The sequence below is a fragment of the Copidosoma floridanum genome, unplaced genomic scaffold, assembly GCF_036245765.1.
Source record: "Copidosoma floridanum isolate Cflo_tuat_1 unplaced genomic scaffold, Cflo_Japanese_pri ptg000007l, whole genome shotgun sequence".
Lineage (NCBI taxonomy): Eukaryota > Metazoa > Arthropoda > Insecta > Hymenoptera > Encyrtidae > Copidosoma > Copidosoma floridanum.
Window position 1 is genome coordinate 4,526,938 of NW_028321884.1, and position 15,277 is coordinate 4,542,214.

The 15,277-nt window shown below is 43.3% G+C and overlaps 1 protein-coding gene across 4 annotated transcripts in view; it reads right to left on the bottom strand.

Moving 5' to 3' along the window:
- brat (tripartite motif-containing protein brain tumor) overlaps positions 1–15,277 on the bottom strand; it is a 106,093-nt gene that overhangs the window by 58,579 nt on the left and 32,237 nt on the right. The window lies entirely within an intron of this gene.

Sequence of the window (15,277 nt, forward strand, 5' to 3'; positions counted from 1 at the left end):
GAGAGCAGGCGACGACGTCGGTATATATTAGAGCGGCCCGATGAAGCCACTCGGTTGCGACGACGACGCCGGCGATCGTTCGTATTTTATCGCTTTTATTCATTCTCCTTTCCTCAAAACCTCTCTTTTTCTCACGAGCTGGCGAGCGAGTTTTCACGTCGAGATCCCATTGTGTACGCCGAGTCCCCTTTCCCCGGTTTCGAGAGCGAGAGTCGTATTATTATTATCATCACCGCTCGAGGGATAATCGGGAGGAGATAATATCATCGGAAAATTCATTCTCCTCCGCCATCCGGATAAAAGAGTCGCGCGCGCGCGTCCTTTTGATAGCGGTAAGTCGCGTACCTATTTTTTTTTTTTTTTTGCCTGCTCGTCTCGATAATGGTACAGTTTGAATGCCGAATGGCTTTCTTCAACTACTGGAGTGATGTTTGGAAGTGGAAGAGAAAAGGATGCACGTACCTGCGCGAGGGCGAACTTTTCAAACAGTTACCAGCAGGTAATCACGGTATTTATTGCTCTTTAATGCGCCTTGCAGCATATACATGTACAGTCAAGTTGATAAGTACCTCCTACTTACTTGTTTCAAACAGACAAAAAGTTTTCGATCCGGTTACTCGTGCTATTCTCATTGTACAGTTACAAGTTCGCATTGTTGTCTCGACAAAACGTTTATATTTAATTTCATTTCAATATTATTATTTTTTTATAAAACCAAATTGAATTAACCAACAATTCATGTTTACTTCTCGAAAGCCCCCATTACAACCTAAAACTAATTTGTTCTGTTTTTCCCCACTATCTCGTTTTTTCACTGCACGCGTGCCATCGTACCACCATCATGTACGTTAATAAAAAATAAAGACTCGAGCATGTAAGGTTTTATAGCAGCAGAGTGCCACGCAGCTTCCAATATCTTCAAGAGGAAGCCCAAGTATGATTCGGGTTTTATGGGGTTTTAACGGAGCCGAGGAGAAGGGATGATATTACGGGCTCTTTCTCGCACAAGACCGACACGGGAATAACGCCAAGATTGATTTTGTTATTCCTTTAGCTAAAAAAACTGCACTTTTTTTTTAGGAACCAGCAATGTTTTCTTAAATGAAACCTGTAAAAATGAAACTTTGATTTTAATCACGGGATTGTCCGAAGTTTCAAGAGTCTCGCCACCCGAGCATGCACGCATTGGCAGAAAAAAAAAAGAGAAACAGAAAAGGAAGCCGTGACCGGAGTTTTCCGGCATCGTAATAACCACAACTACTCTACTTGAGGATGGCGTTAAAAAACGCTGCTGCCAACAACCACGAGCACCATTATCCGCTCGGTTCCTCTTTTCTCTCTAGAACCCCACTCGTATAGAAAAAGAGAGCCCGTACTCGAGCTTCCGCTTGTACAAATCCTCGCGCGAGGTTACACACACACTTCCACGTGATGTCTTACATCCTCATCCTCTCAACGATTATGTTTTACCCACAACCGATGGTTTTTCTTGGGGTACTCATCATCTGGATCGCTTGTGTACATTATATATATATATATATATATATATATATATATATATATATATATATATATATATTTTGCTGCAAGCGGTATAACACACATTTTGATGAAAAAATGTGGTGCTTTCACTGTACATTCAATGGAAACAGCGAGTGATTTACTTTGCAACTAGCGCACTTGATTTATTGGAAAATCGCAACTGTGGGTTTTTTGTTTCTTGCTCTCCCACGCCTCTACATCGAAATACTATTGTGCTGACAATGCAGTTTTTAACTTGTATCGATTTTTCATCGAGGATTATTATTGTCATTTTCCACGTGGCTACAGTCAACGGGGTTTTTTAGGAGGTACTGTGAATTTCGTACGTAAATTTGGAAACAGTTTTTTCCGGCTGTCACGAAGTGATCGATGATATAACAACCGACAAGAAATAAAGCTCTCAAATTAAGCTCAGCTCGTTTGGCTGCGTCAGGGAACTACTATTACACGGAACAGCAGTCACCCAGTGGGTTTTATAGAAACACTCGACTAATAACATTTTTTTTTTCTAAGTTGCGTCAACAAGCAAGATTCTTATCTCTAATTAACTTTGTCATTTTTGTTCATGTACCCAATTCACGTTATGACAAATGGAGAGCGAGACTTTCCCACGAGGTCGAGTCGTGCCCACGCACGCCCAGCTATAACTTGTATACAAGGAGAAAAGTAAAAGGCCCGTGTTTGCGTGTGCACCAATCAATGGCTAAACAACAAAAAGTCGTCGCTGGGGGAAAAAAAGTGGACAGGCAACAAGTTAGATTTTAAGATCAGTTTCGCAGTTCGTCGGACAGTATAACACTGCACTGCACACACAAGAGGAGAAAGAGATTTAATGCGATGACGCGACAACAACAACGGTATCGGGCTTTCGTTACGTCACCGCGAAGAATAACGTAGCACGGGATACAGGTTACATAAGCCCGACGTTGTCGATCGATCGACGCCTTATCCGCACACACTTGCGCCCCGTATAATGCACCACGTACTTACAACGAGATTGTGCGTGAGTGGGTTAACCTGGTGTACACCACGAGTGGCTGGCGCTCTGTCATGAAATATTTAATAACGATTTGTGTAAGTTTCCTCGTCGTTTCATCGCCGCTTCTGTTTTGTTTGATTTTTTTTCCCTTTGCTCGTTACTTTTTATCTAAAAAAAAAATCAAAACTTCTACAATTAAGGTTTTTTGAAAGGAATCATTATCAACTACACCGACAAAGAAAAAAAAATTTATTTTTTCCATAATATTCGTCATTAGCGATTAGACAAATGTTGCTGCAGTGCAAAAGATACAAGTCGCGGGATTACGCGCACGTCTTTGTTGATTGATCCCTTGACGCGGGCGTGTATTACACTGTTATAACAAGAGAGGGACTTGATTATTGTATTCAACCAAAGAGAAGAGAATGTTTTCTTAATGCCGAATAAGGCAGGCCGTAACTTTTCGGAGGAGAGAAAAATTTACAAACATTCCGGGTGCGCATCAGCGATAAGAGACAAACACGCGCTGCGAGTGGGACACAGTGAAAACCTTATCCCCTTTGCTCCCTCCTTTGGCGCTTTTGGTTCCTTTTTCTTGAGTCCCTCGACGGTGAAAAGCTTTTTTCTCTAAACGTCCATAAATATTCGATGAGACCAGGCCGGAGCTACTCTTCTTCTCTAGTCGATAAACATCGCGGGGGGATGAGATATAGAGAGCCACGAACTTTTCGACTTTGGTATGCGCGAAAAAACGCCGTCGTCGTTTCTTTCCGCAGCACTTGATTTATCGACTCTGCTTCTCGAGCGGCGTCTCTTCGCGTGTGTACTTATATATAAGTATGATAAATCAATCGTAGCCGAAAACAGGTGTACATGTAGGAGAGCACACGACAATGCACGAAAAACATTTTTCGGCGCGAGCTAACGGGTGAAATGTAAGCCCAAACTTTTTTTTTGTGTACATTGATGAAGTTGCGAGAGATAAGGAGGGGAAAAAGAAAAACACAAGACTTATCGTATAGCGGGGAGATAAGAATGACACATTGCTCGCGTTTCATTGGCAAAAGCGGTGGGAGACCAAGTACTTATTTTGTCTTTGACGCTTCACAAATTCATCCCGTCGTTGTGATTTGTCAAACTCTCGTCTTATCGCAGCATTTGGGGAACCAGAAACATCACGAGAATCAAAAAGGACTGCGATGCGATTTCAGAATTGTTTGATCGAACAAGTTTACTTGAGTCAAACTCGGAGATGTATAAATTTCCAAATACACGGGAAATCAGTCGTCACTCGCGCCAGCAGGTGCCAAGTGCCAAGTCCAGATATATTGTCAAGGACGACTTTCGCTGCGTGACAATTTTTTCCCCCTTGCGGTCGGATTGTCACGGAAGTACCATCAATTGTTTCGTATAGTAATTATTTTACAAAATTACAAAAACTATAAGATTTATAGAATAATTCCTTTTGCCCTTAATTGTCATTTACCCGCATTTACCTCCCATCTGTACAGTGGAAAATCAATTTACGTCCTTAGCGTGTGAGGGGGCAAATGGCCGATGGAGTGCAAAGAGCCGGTTATTGGCTTTTGGCCCCATTAATTATTTCTAGTCGCAACACTCGAGTGTCAAGGGTTGGGCGCCTCTCTGCCTTATAATACCTCCTACTACTATACCTTATAAGTTATATACAGTGTACAATATATTAGGCCGCAGCCACGGAAAGGCAACGGCGTTTGGGTGACTTTGACGCCGACAAATCGGCGTTTAGGTGTATTAATTAGGTATACGAGAAGCGCCTCCAAACGAGAGAATAATTTGTAGAACACAAGCAGCGCGCTGGCGAATATATGTATGGTAATGCAATGCGCATACAGCCGAGCGTATACAATGGGATCAAAAGCTCTCTCCCCCTCTTCCTCTAAATATTCATTAGATCCCGCACCCGCTGTGGCGATTAACGCACTTTCCGTGAAAAATTAAAATACCCGACGCACTTGTACAATCGTCGCCCGATCGAGCCGCGCCACGTTGTACACGCGATCGCTTCGCACCTCCGGCGAGTGTCGGGAGCAAACATTTACGGCATTATACGCGTACATACGAACGAAAGTGCCCGGCAACAACAACGACGATTTTCCTCACACTTTCCGCACGGGGACACACTTCGTCGTCGAGATCTATCTGTGCTCGCGTTACGCATGTGTCCGTGGAATACAAACACAGAGGCGGGAGACAACTCTCTCTCTCTCTCCGCGAGTTGCTCAATAAGTCCATTGCGCAAGAGGTCCACACGAGGGGAAAGGAAGCGCGAGAGCGTCGGAAAGCGCGTGTACTCGGCGTTCCTTCCTTCCTTCTTCTTTTCACTTCTTCGGTAATGGGTTTACTCGGCTCTGTTACAGTATAATCATCGGTATATACTGTTTTTTTTTTTATTTCAAGGATTGCTGATGGAAATCAAATGGTACACACTTAACGTGTAGTATAGGAGATATCCTGGCCTAGAAATCTACCTGAAATCAAGGCACTCCAACACTGTATACTACAGAATGCGAAATTTGGCGGTACTGTTAATTGAGCATCCGGCAGTGATCATCGAAAGGGGGGGAGATACAGTACGGTCATTATTCCTCCTTCGCCGAGAGAACAAAGAGCAGCGCGCACATCTACACTCGTCCACCACCGAGTAGTAGTGGTATAGCTTCGAGTGCGCGTATTTAATGCAGTCACGACTGGAGCATACGGTCGCGAATTAGCGCTCGTTTGCGAAAAAAAAATTGAGAATATACGAGCAAAACAAAATAAACAGAGGGGACACTAAGAGGCAGACACACGACGGGCCGGCACAACAACACTGCCACTTCTGTGTTTTTTTTTGTCGATTCTCTATATTTTTTTATAGCTAGCTGCTGTTGACAGTTACACTTGATTGTATTTACATTTAACTCTAGTCTTTTTCTTGTCGCAATACCTTGACAGTGCCAACGAATGAGAAGCGCAGAGACCGTAGGGTGTTTTTTTGTAAACCAATTCGATGAAACGTAACGCGATAAAGTCCGATGGAGGAAATCGCAAAATCCTCGGGAGTGTGATCTAATTCGCAGCAGGACGACGCGCTGGGGGCGTCAAGCAGGATAAATATGTATACGTACACTCGTCGGCGTCGTTGCGCAACCGAAAGCCAAAAACGAATGGAAAGGCACGAAACGAAAGAGGAAATTGCGGTGGTATAGGGAGTTGTTTCACCAAATTTCCGGGAGCCTAAAACGTGTTTACGGACCACGGAAGTGTACATATACGTGGAGGGGGTGTGAAATTTTTCACGTAAAGGTGATGTCCCCCTTGGCTGGTATTGTCGTGGCGTGGAGGTGTTTTATTTTTTTTTTTTTTCAAAGCCACGAAACTGCGACTCGTATCGCGCGTCTTTTCTCTCTTCCCTTTGTCTCTCGCTTCGCCGAGTGGTCACCCCCTCCCATGTTTGAGCTGGGGGGGGGGGTACTATTTCACGTCAGCAATCTCGAGCGAGTCGGGGCGCTCTAATGCCTGGTCAACGAGCTATCGATTGCTCTCTCCCCCTCTCCTTTGGCTCTTTTGAACTTTTCCCCTTTTTTTCCTTTCGAGATGAGATTCACGTGAAATTCAATGCGGTTCATCAGTTTTCATTTGGAGTTGGAGTGTACGCGATGCTCGACGGGAAATGAAAACAAGCGCATACTCGAAACTCCCTGTGCAAATGAAAAGTGTTTGCACAGATAAAATGTCCTCTGAAGGCTCTCAAAAAAAATTTTCCTCCTATCCTGCAAAAAAAAAAAAAAAAAAAAAAAAAAAAAGCAACGCTCGTGATTATATTCAGCGAAATACAATAGTTGTGTTGGACGAAAGGAAGAAAGAAAGAAGAAACTTGGGGCTTTGTGCTGGCAGTTGAATTTCTTTGACACAGTTACACGAGTGTGCACTTGGCGTTTCGAGAAATTTTAATGCTTATCGTCGAATGTGTATGAATAGGGTTGCAATGCAATTATGTTGTATTGTAACCCTACCTTTTTTCACGTGAAAAGTGTTACTACCTACGTACACGCCGTTGTAAATGAATCTCCTGAAACACGCCAGTGTACTTACCATGGGAAAGTAAAAAGTAACAAAAAATAATTACTTTTTGACGTAGTTGCAAAGTTTGCACAAACAAATCGATAACTATACAATTACTCCATAAACTCATGCACAAACAACGCAATACACGTGTTTCCGATATGATATTATAATGTCGAACCGCATAAATGATTCAACAGATTTGTCAAAATACGTGGTGCACCGAACGATTGACAAAGCAGTTGGAATAGCATATCATCCGGAGCTCGCGATTGTCGTTTGATAATTGGATGATCATCGCAGACGAGGAACAATATTATGCGCTTCTCCTCGATACGAGCTCTGTGCGGTATCGATCGCTACACTCTGGTTTCTCTGACATAACACCAGACCACAAAGTAACATGTATATGTATCGGTTTGAACAACGACCATGTAAATATTAAGCGCAACTCTACCCCCAAACGTCTTCCTTACACGCTGTAGATTACACGGTTCTCCTCGTAATTATATACACACACTCACGCGTGTGGCAAATATCGAGCGTTAATAAAACTTGTCGGTCCTCGGGAGCCGCGAGAAAAAATATACACAGCAGCAGTAAGCTCGTTACAATTGGCTCGCAGAGCGAACTCGGCCGCAAATTTACGCGGATGGTACACACCGACTCTAAATCTCTGACGTAATCCCTTTGGTTCCATTCGTTTAAAGCCAGCTTCGGTGTATAAAAGCGGTATTCAGTATAGTTAGTATAGTATATATACTGCCACTACAATGTGTATCATTATAGGTATAGGGTTCTCGCTTACAACTTGCCCAAGAAGTGGAGACGAGGCACTTTGCAAATTAACCTCTTGCTTTTACATTCACCATATACTGTTGATCCGAGCGTGTACTTTGGATTTTCTGTAAATTGCACGGGCATTGTTCACTACAGAGGTGAATAGATCGACCCAGACTCAGCAGAATCATTAATACTATTGACAGTAGTGCCTACATTGTACCAATTTATTTCAAGCTGATTGGTTATCTGCTCCTTACCATTATTTTTCTTTCTAATTGGGTGTATATAATCATCACCGTTGAACCAATCACATTCACTCGTACGGCAACACAAAGTGTATGCGTTCGAAGATAAAGGGCATTTCAGCCAAAAACTTTTCCAACTTGCACTTTCCTTCTCTCCTCGTGTATATAAATCAAGATAACAAGAGGAGGAGCAAGTATCTCCGGCTGCAGTGACAAAGTCGCGGGAACCTGTTGATCCCGTTGAAGAAGAAGAAGAAGCTCTCTGGCGCAAAAAAGCACTCGAGCGTCGCGAGGAATGCACCTACAACCCTCCTCTCTCCCTCCTTGACAATCTGTCTCTCGCTCGATTCGCGCCAGGTGATGCGCGCAACGCAAGAGAGCTCGATGCTCCTACACCACGTGCGCCACCGCATCGGGAGCAATATGTATAAGGACTGATAGATGGCTACATTGGCTCTTTGTAGTCACGCTGAGCCGGCATCCCTGTGTAATGTATACGGCTTACACGCCATAATATACCGTCGATTAAGTACAAAGTAGCATAGCGTGCGTGCGCGTTCCCTCCGCTCGTTCGGGATTCCCTTTCCGCGTGACAGTGCAATTTGCGCCCAAATCGCAAATGGAGGATGGAAACGGCAGTGGAGCTTTCTGGCTCTGGTGCTTCTGTTGTTGTTGGGTCGCGGATTTAGGGGTGCAGTAGCACCCCTTGAGAGAGGCCCGAAACCGCATTAAGCTCGATTACGCTCAACGACCGATCGGAGGATTCACGTGCTGGTATCGGCTCCTTTTCTCACTCCGCTATACGTCTGTCGAGGTGCTTGCGAGTGATGTGTTTGCATTTGACTCACCCTGTATGGGTGTGTGTGTGCGCGCGCGCGTGAGCGTGTTAGTGTGATTAATTGCACGCATGGGTGGGAACCGAAGGTATAGGAGAGTATTGTTGGTATACACGTCGAGCCGAACGAGTTTCCCCAAGCCTTGAGCTTGTCCTGAGGGACGGTCTCTCTGATGGATCGACTCGTGGGTGCACGTGCACGTGTGTTTTAGAGAAATTGGGGATGCGCGATGACGCGTGTGCGCAAGCATGCGCGTCAAACAACGACAAGAGGAAATTTTTTAATATTGGTGGGTATTTTTAGCCAATGTTTGATGTGGCTGATTGATTGATAAAAGTGGATAGTGTATACAATACATTCTACGTTTTTTTTAGAGCTATATTGATCAACTTGGTCATTTGTAGTTTGTTGCGATAAAACGATAAAGGATTTGAAAAAAATAATAATAATAATAAAAAAAAACTTTTAACAAGTTCATCATGTTACTGAAGCCAAGATCAATTAAAAATTGGAAGGTTTAACACGAAATTTAATTCGTGGAAGAAAAATACAAGCGTAACGAATGTAATGAGGCCTTTAACTTGACAGTGCCGCTATGAACACCCCAAGTGAAAAAAAAAACAAGAAAAAAAGCAGTAAAATAAAAACTAACGTAAAATTTAGAAACTCGACCCAACTGTTTTATACTTCGACTTTTTACAACTCGAAATCTCAGGGGTAATATAATATTCCCGTCCATAATTCAACTGTCGATAATACCAAAAGCTATAACTGTTGTGCAATTCGATTGCCCCAATAAACTTTTATAACTTTATAAATCGTTACGCAACAAAACGAAATAGACAAAGCTGATTTTTTTTTTTTAATGACTAAATCGAAAGTCTTGGAGGAACGACAGTCGTAAGATTTCAAATAAGCTATAGGTATCTACACTCCTCAAATTTCTCTTTTTTTATCTAATACACCCAGCACGTGCAAGAAATCCAAAAGTGTACATGTAACGAGTGTACACAGGAAGAACAAAGCTGCTGTGTGCGAAAAAAAAATCGGCGCACGTATTCATGCGTATACATTGACGTGGGCTCCTAAGAGGCTTCCGGCCAGCCTCGTGTCAAGGCAAAAGCCTCGTCGCTCCTTTTCCCAACCGGCCTCGCTTTTTCGGCTCTCCGGTCCCTCCAAAGTCAGATTAGCTTGACACCGCGCATGTCCCCTCCCCCGCCAATTTTTAAAACGGTTCTACTTCGTGCTATGAATAAGAAAAGAAAAAAGGAAATATCTCAATTTGAAATCACAATGGAGAGCCACACCGCGAGTCTAGTAAAAAAAAAAAAAAAAAAACTGGGCGCGAGCGTACCCATTGTCACCGCTTTTTCCCGCGAATATCTATCATTTGAGACAACACGCAATCAAGAATCTCGTTAGGAAGAGGGACGCCGGAGCGATTTTTTTGTTGACCTTTATTGTTTTTTCGACGGTGATTGTGAATCAAATTTACAATCGAAACAAACGAAAGGGGGAGTTGGGGATTTATTGAATACACATAAAAGAAAAATCAGGGTCAAGCAAGCTAGGAGAAAAAAAAAGTAGTATTACGCGATCGACAAAAGTTTCTCGGAAGACAGATAAGATGTTTGTTGCGCGTTACTTAATTCAGGGTGTGTCTCGCGGTTACTCTGGCGCTAAGCTTCTCTCCTCCTTTCCCAATCGCGCCGAGCGAAAATAATACACATATCACAACAGACGCACTGCCTCGAAGGACAAAGCTGGGGCATCGAGTGTCGCAGATCAAATTGCATCGCGTATATTATACTTTTACAATATGGTTTTGCACTACATTTTACCTACGTTCATCGATGCCAACGTCATATTCTGATAACTCGATATTACCTCCCATTGTATTTTCCACTATGTCATGCAATTGTCGATCTTACGGTGTATAGCTACGTATATTTATGCACTACAGAGCCGCGAGCTTGGCTTACAGAGTATAAGAGCGCGATTAGCAGGGCGGAAAAAAAGGAACCAGCTCGGCAGCCGGTACTAATTATAATACCGCCCAGCTATACGGAGTAGACGAAAAGTAAAGTCGGTGTGGTTTAAAAAACATAGCGCGCAGCCCCCGAGAACCGGCAAGTGCATAAAGTTAAATTAAAAAGCTCGGAGGTGGCTTTGCGCGTTCAACAGAGGGGGGCAGGGGAGGTCTGCGTATGCGGGTTAATGAATATCGTGAGCAGCCGGCGGGTCATCTTCCCCCCCCCTCCTCTGCTCTTCTCTTGGTTTTTAAGTGGGCGCTTTTCGCTCGCGCGTAAACGCAGTGGTGGCGAATGCTAACTTTCGAGCTCTCGAGGACAGCGGTGTTGTTCCCTTCATTGGAAAGTGTTTGTACCATTAGGATCGGAAAGGCAACTTTGCCGCTCGCGTTTGAATTGCAAAAATTTCAGGAGGAAAAGCAAACACGTGGCTATGGCGCAATCGGACGCGCACGAATATAATATCCGAGGCTCCCGATACATATACACAGGTAGGTTGTACAAGCCGGGAGCAAACAGCTGTACATCACGAGCACACGCGCTCCGTGACGTCGACGTAAAACAGAATAATAATCCAAGCCACAGAGGAGGGAACAGAAGATGCGCATCTTCCATACTTATAGCATCAGCCAGGGCAAAGCCTTGCGCAAATCCCCCTTGCCACCACCCACCCCAGAGGTGTTCGGCCTTGTTCCACATCGCGCGTTCGTGCACCAAGTGTATATGTGTATATATATACATCGCAAAAAAGGATTTTCAGCGGTGAATTATTTTTCTCCTATTTTCTTCCTCTCTTTCTTGGTGGCGTTGCGGTGGTGTGTGCTCCCGACGAGCCGATCCAAACGATTTTGCGGTCGCGCGCGAAAGAGCTGAGCAAAGAGTACGCACCGTTTGGATGGAGCAACAATAAGCCGCAGTGATGGAAAAGAGGGGCCGGGCTTGGAAGATTTTGCGGGCGTTTGATGCATACACCCATTTGCTTTCATTCACTATTATTTATCGCTCGCGTTTCGATTACACGCGATTTGATATACTACATATTTTTTAGGACTGAGACAATGAGACGCTCATTCATAGTGCAAGCATCGCTTCTTCGGAATGGCCTTGGTCAATCTACGTTCGATCTTTCTAATCGAAACAACTTTAAAGCTTTTCTGTTTGTCTTTCTTTTGAATTTGGAAAAGAGCGAGTGGGATATCGAGTTTGGTTTACTGCCTCGTTTGTAAGATATCTTTATATATTTATGTAATCACCTTATGAGTTTTTGTTCATTATAATTTTATTAGATTATATTTATTCTTTATTTATAAGTTGCTTGTTATTCATGCTTAATGTTTTGTTATTTTTTTTTCTACGTAAGTTATACTTGCATTTATATTTTGATTCATAAACCAATCAAGTTAATTTATTACTTTGTAATTTTCTTTTTGTATTTTTCCATTACTGTACTTACTTTGTATTATTTTTTTTGTGGTCATGCGTGGTTATACCACCTGACCAAATAAAGTCTTATTATTATTATTATTATTATTATTATTATTATTATTATTATTATTATTATTATTATTATTATTATTATATCAATCTTTACTTTTCTGTGGATTACATATTCAATGCTCAATTTTCGAGAGGTGGGTATACTCGTACGTGTAGTAAAAGAGATACAAATTTTGTCGACAGAGTGTTTCAATTCAAGGTAAAACAGAGAGGGTGCCTTTATTTCAAATCACCCGCCAGCCTGAAAATTGGAAAAAAGCTCAAAAGCATGGCTTTAGCAAAAAAAAAGGAGAGCAAAGCCGCAGGGGTACAGAGAAAGCTCTCTCTGTCGCAGGGCGGGGAGAGCTTTGCCGCGCGTTTGCGCTCCGTTTGATAAAAAGGAGCGGTTCGTGGGCTGCACGCACACGAGCGCGATAAAAACGGATTAAAGAAAGGCAAGCGCCGATAGATGCGCGTACAAAGAGCGCGGGGGTGGCTGCAAGCAACCACCCACTGATGGACGAGGCACAGGGCTGCTACTGTTGGGAGAAAAGCCCGGCGACGAAAAATTTATTGCCACCGATCTTTTCGACGCGTAAGCCGGAAGCGGCGAGCCGCTGGATTTTCAAGACTTACGACGTTGGTTGTACTATCGCGCGTGTGGATCTATACAGTGCGCTCCGGCTTCTTCTTTGGGTGAGGCTGCGTATCATCTTTTTTTTTTTTTTTTTCCCATTTACGAGTTTGCCGCGACTCTGCTTGGTTTATTTCTCTTTTTATTTTTATTTTTTTCGTGCTTGCGTCTTCTGCCTTCGGGGCTCTCGTGTTTCCAATTGCACGAACGGCTCCTCCTCTCAGACACCGCGTATGCGTCGTGAGTTTGGAAGAAACTCGTGTTTTTTTTCTCTCCCTCCCTTTTCTGATGCTGGTGTGTTTGTGACGCTTTTGGAACAAAATTATTTTTGATGATTGAGAGCCGAGGGAGATCGGAACACGTGTGTATGCGGGTTGTTAAGCGTTGACCTTGCGAGGGTATTTTTATTCCGCACAGCTGGGTTTAATTTCTTTTTTTTTTTAATTTTTAATTTTTAAAAATCAAGAGAGGTTTTATAAAATAAAAATACTTATATGTATGACGCTGCAAGTTATTATTATTATTATATTTTTTTTCCTGCAAGACTCTCAGGGTCAGGGATTTTCTGAAAAAAATCACCGCATATGCGGATGCGTAAAATTTTAACTCGACCGAGAGTTTCGTGGATCTACGTCACGGAGCCCTATTTAATTCCAGATGAATATAACATTTGATAAAAATTTAAGTTCCGCGCGAGATATTTTTCAAAAGTAGCTCTCTGACCTACTACGTGTATTCAAATGCGCGGTGATGCTCGAAGCAAACGAGCCAAGGGGAGAATTATTCATACATTTTTTTTCGAGTTCAGCGAGATTCGCTCTTCCAAATATACCGGCACTTCCACCGGGAAAAATATGTGCACTCAAACATCAAGCCTATTAATGAATAAATAATCAAGCTTCTTGTTTTTCTTCCCCTTCTGTACATCAGCTTTGGCGTGCAGTACAAAAAAAAGAGGGAGCTGTAAAGGAGCATCGACTAGAAAACTATACTTTTCTATTGTTTGTAGCCACGATGACACTGATGAAGTAAAAAAAGGGGGGGGGGATTTTAGATGGTAGCCAACCATGAAACCGAGCCCGATCGAGAGCTTAGAGAGCACTTGATAATGTTTTCGTTTGACCTCGTGTTTTTCTGCCCCAGATCGAGCTAGTTTGCACGCAGAAACGTAAACGCAGACCGAAACCTACTTCCAAAGCCCACGCATCGATTTCCCGAAACCAAGAGCACAAGATTATTCAAACGGTGGGTACAAATACACCGGATACAGAATCAGAAGCGAGGAGGAGAGAAAGGCAACAAACCTATCGCACGCAAAAACCGGAAGCAGCGAGAAAAGCCGGACGTCGCGATGCTTTTGCGGTGCCGCCTCGTCGAGTTAACGATGTCCGCGACAACACTGCCGATCGTACACAGCCGGTATTTACCTCCTAAGATATTAAAGCGAAACTTGATATCCACAAAACCCGCGGTTCTTTATATTTCAATTGGACGCCGGTGCAAGGAGGGATCGATCGCATTTGGCTCTATCCACTGGAATTATCGGCAAACAAAACCATTACTGATACACGGCTAATACGTACATCATTAACGCCGATCGAAGCAACAAGTATATACACTATCGGTCCCGGTAATCAAGCGCGTGCACGACATTAAAAGCCCCCGATCGAAAAAATATAAATACGTGAGTAAGTGCGCGTGAAAAAAAAAAAAAAAAAAAAAAACCAATGTGTACGGTACACGTGCTCTGGAGAGAAAGAGAGAGCAGCTCGATACTTGTGTACGGCACAAACTCTCGTGTATGGAGTAAGTATAACTATAGAACGACGACGAGAGGCGTATAAATATAAGTGAATTGGCGGGCGGGCCTTTCGGAAACCACTCGACCACTCGCTTGCTCCGATGTGTATACATACATATTATAATGGGGGCCACTCTCATTATATATACCCACTGTGTAAGCGAGTCCTATGTATACACATTAGGAGCACGGCGCGGGCGGATCAGCCTCCGGAGGAAAAATCGGGAGAAAGCGGGCCATGGTGTGCGTACGCGCAAACGACCAACCGAGTTGTTGTGCTCTGGCGATTGATTTACGGGCCTGGCTCTAAATTTTGCAATGCTGAGATCTGTACGTGCCGGCTGCTTCTGTTACGGCAGAGAGAAATTTGCGAAAGGTACTAATTGCGGGATCGTATAAAGAAAAAAAAAAAAAAAAAAAAAACCATCGAGTTACGCAAAAGTCGAATCGATTGGATTTTGGGTGATCTTCGTTAAAAATAAAAAAATTTTTTTGGACATTCGAGTATAACCATTGCCGTTGTTTCAAAGTTGAGCCTCGTGAAATGAAAAGAGCCGAGGTTGTATGGAAGAAAAAAACGAGAAGGGCACACGCGCGCGCACAGTAGCAGCAGTGGCAAATCGGAGATTTTACAATGACGAGGAGGTAGGCCAAGCCCCGAGCCTCGAAAGCTAATCATCGTCTTGCTGAATATTAAGTTCACGTGGGGCCTTGGGGCGATCATCGTTTGGTAACTTCTTTTGCTGGCTCCAAAATTTAATCTCGCCTCGAGCCACGTGCGTCTCTTAAAACGGAATCAGGCTATACATGTACTTTGGAAGAAGAAAAAAAAAAACTGTCCTGCTTTAACATCCAAAAAGAAACA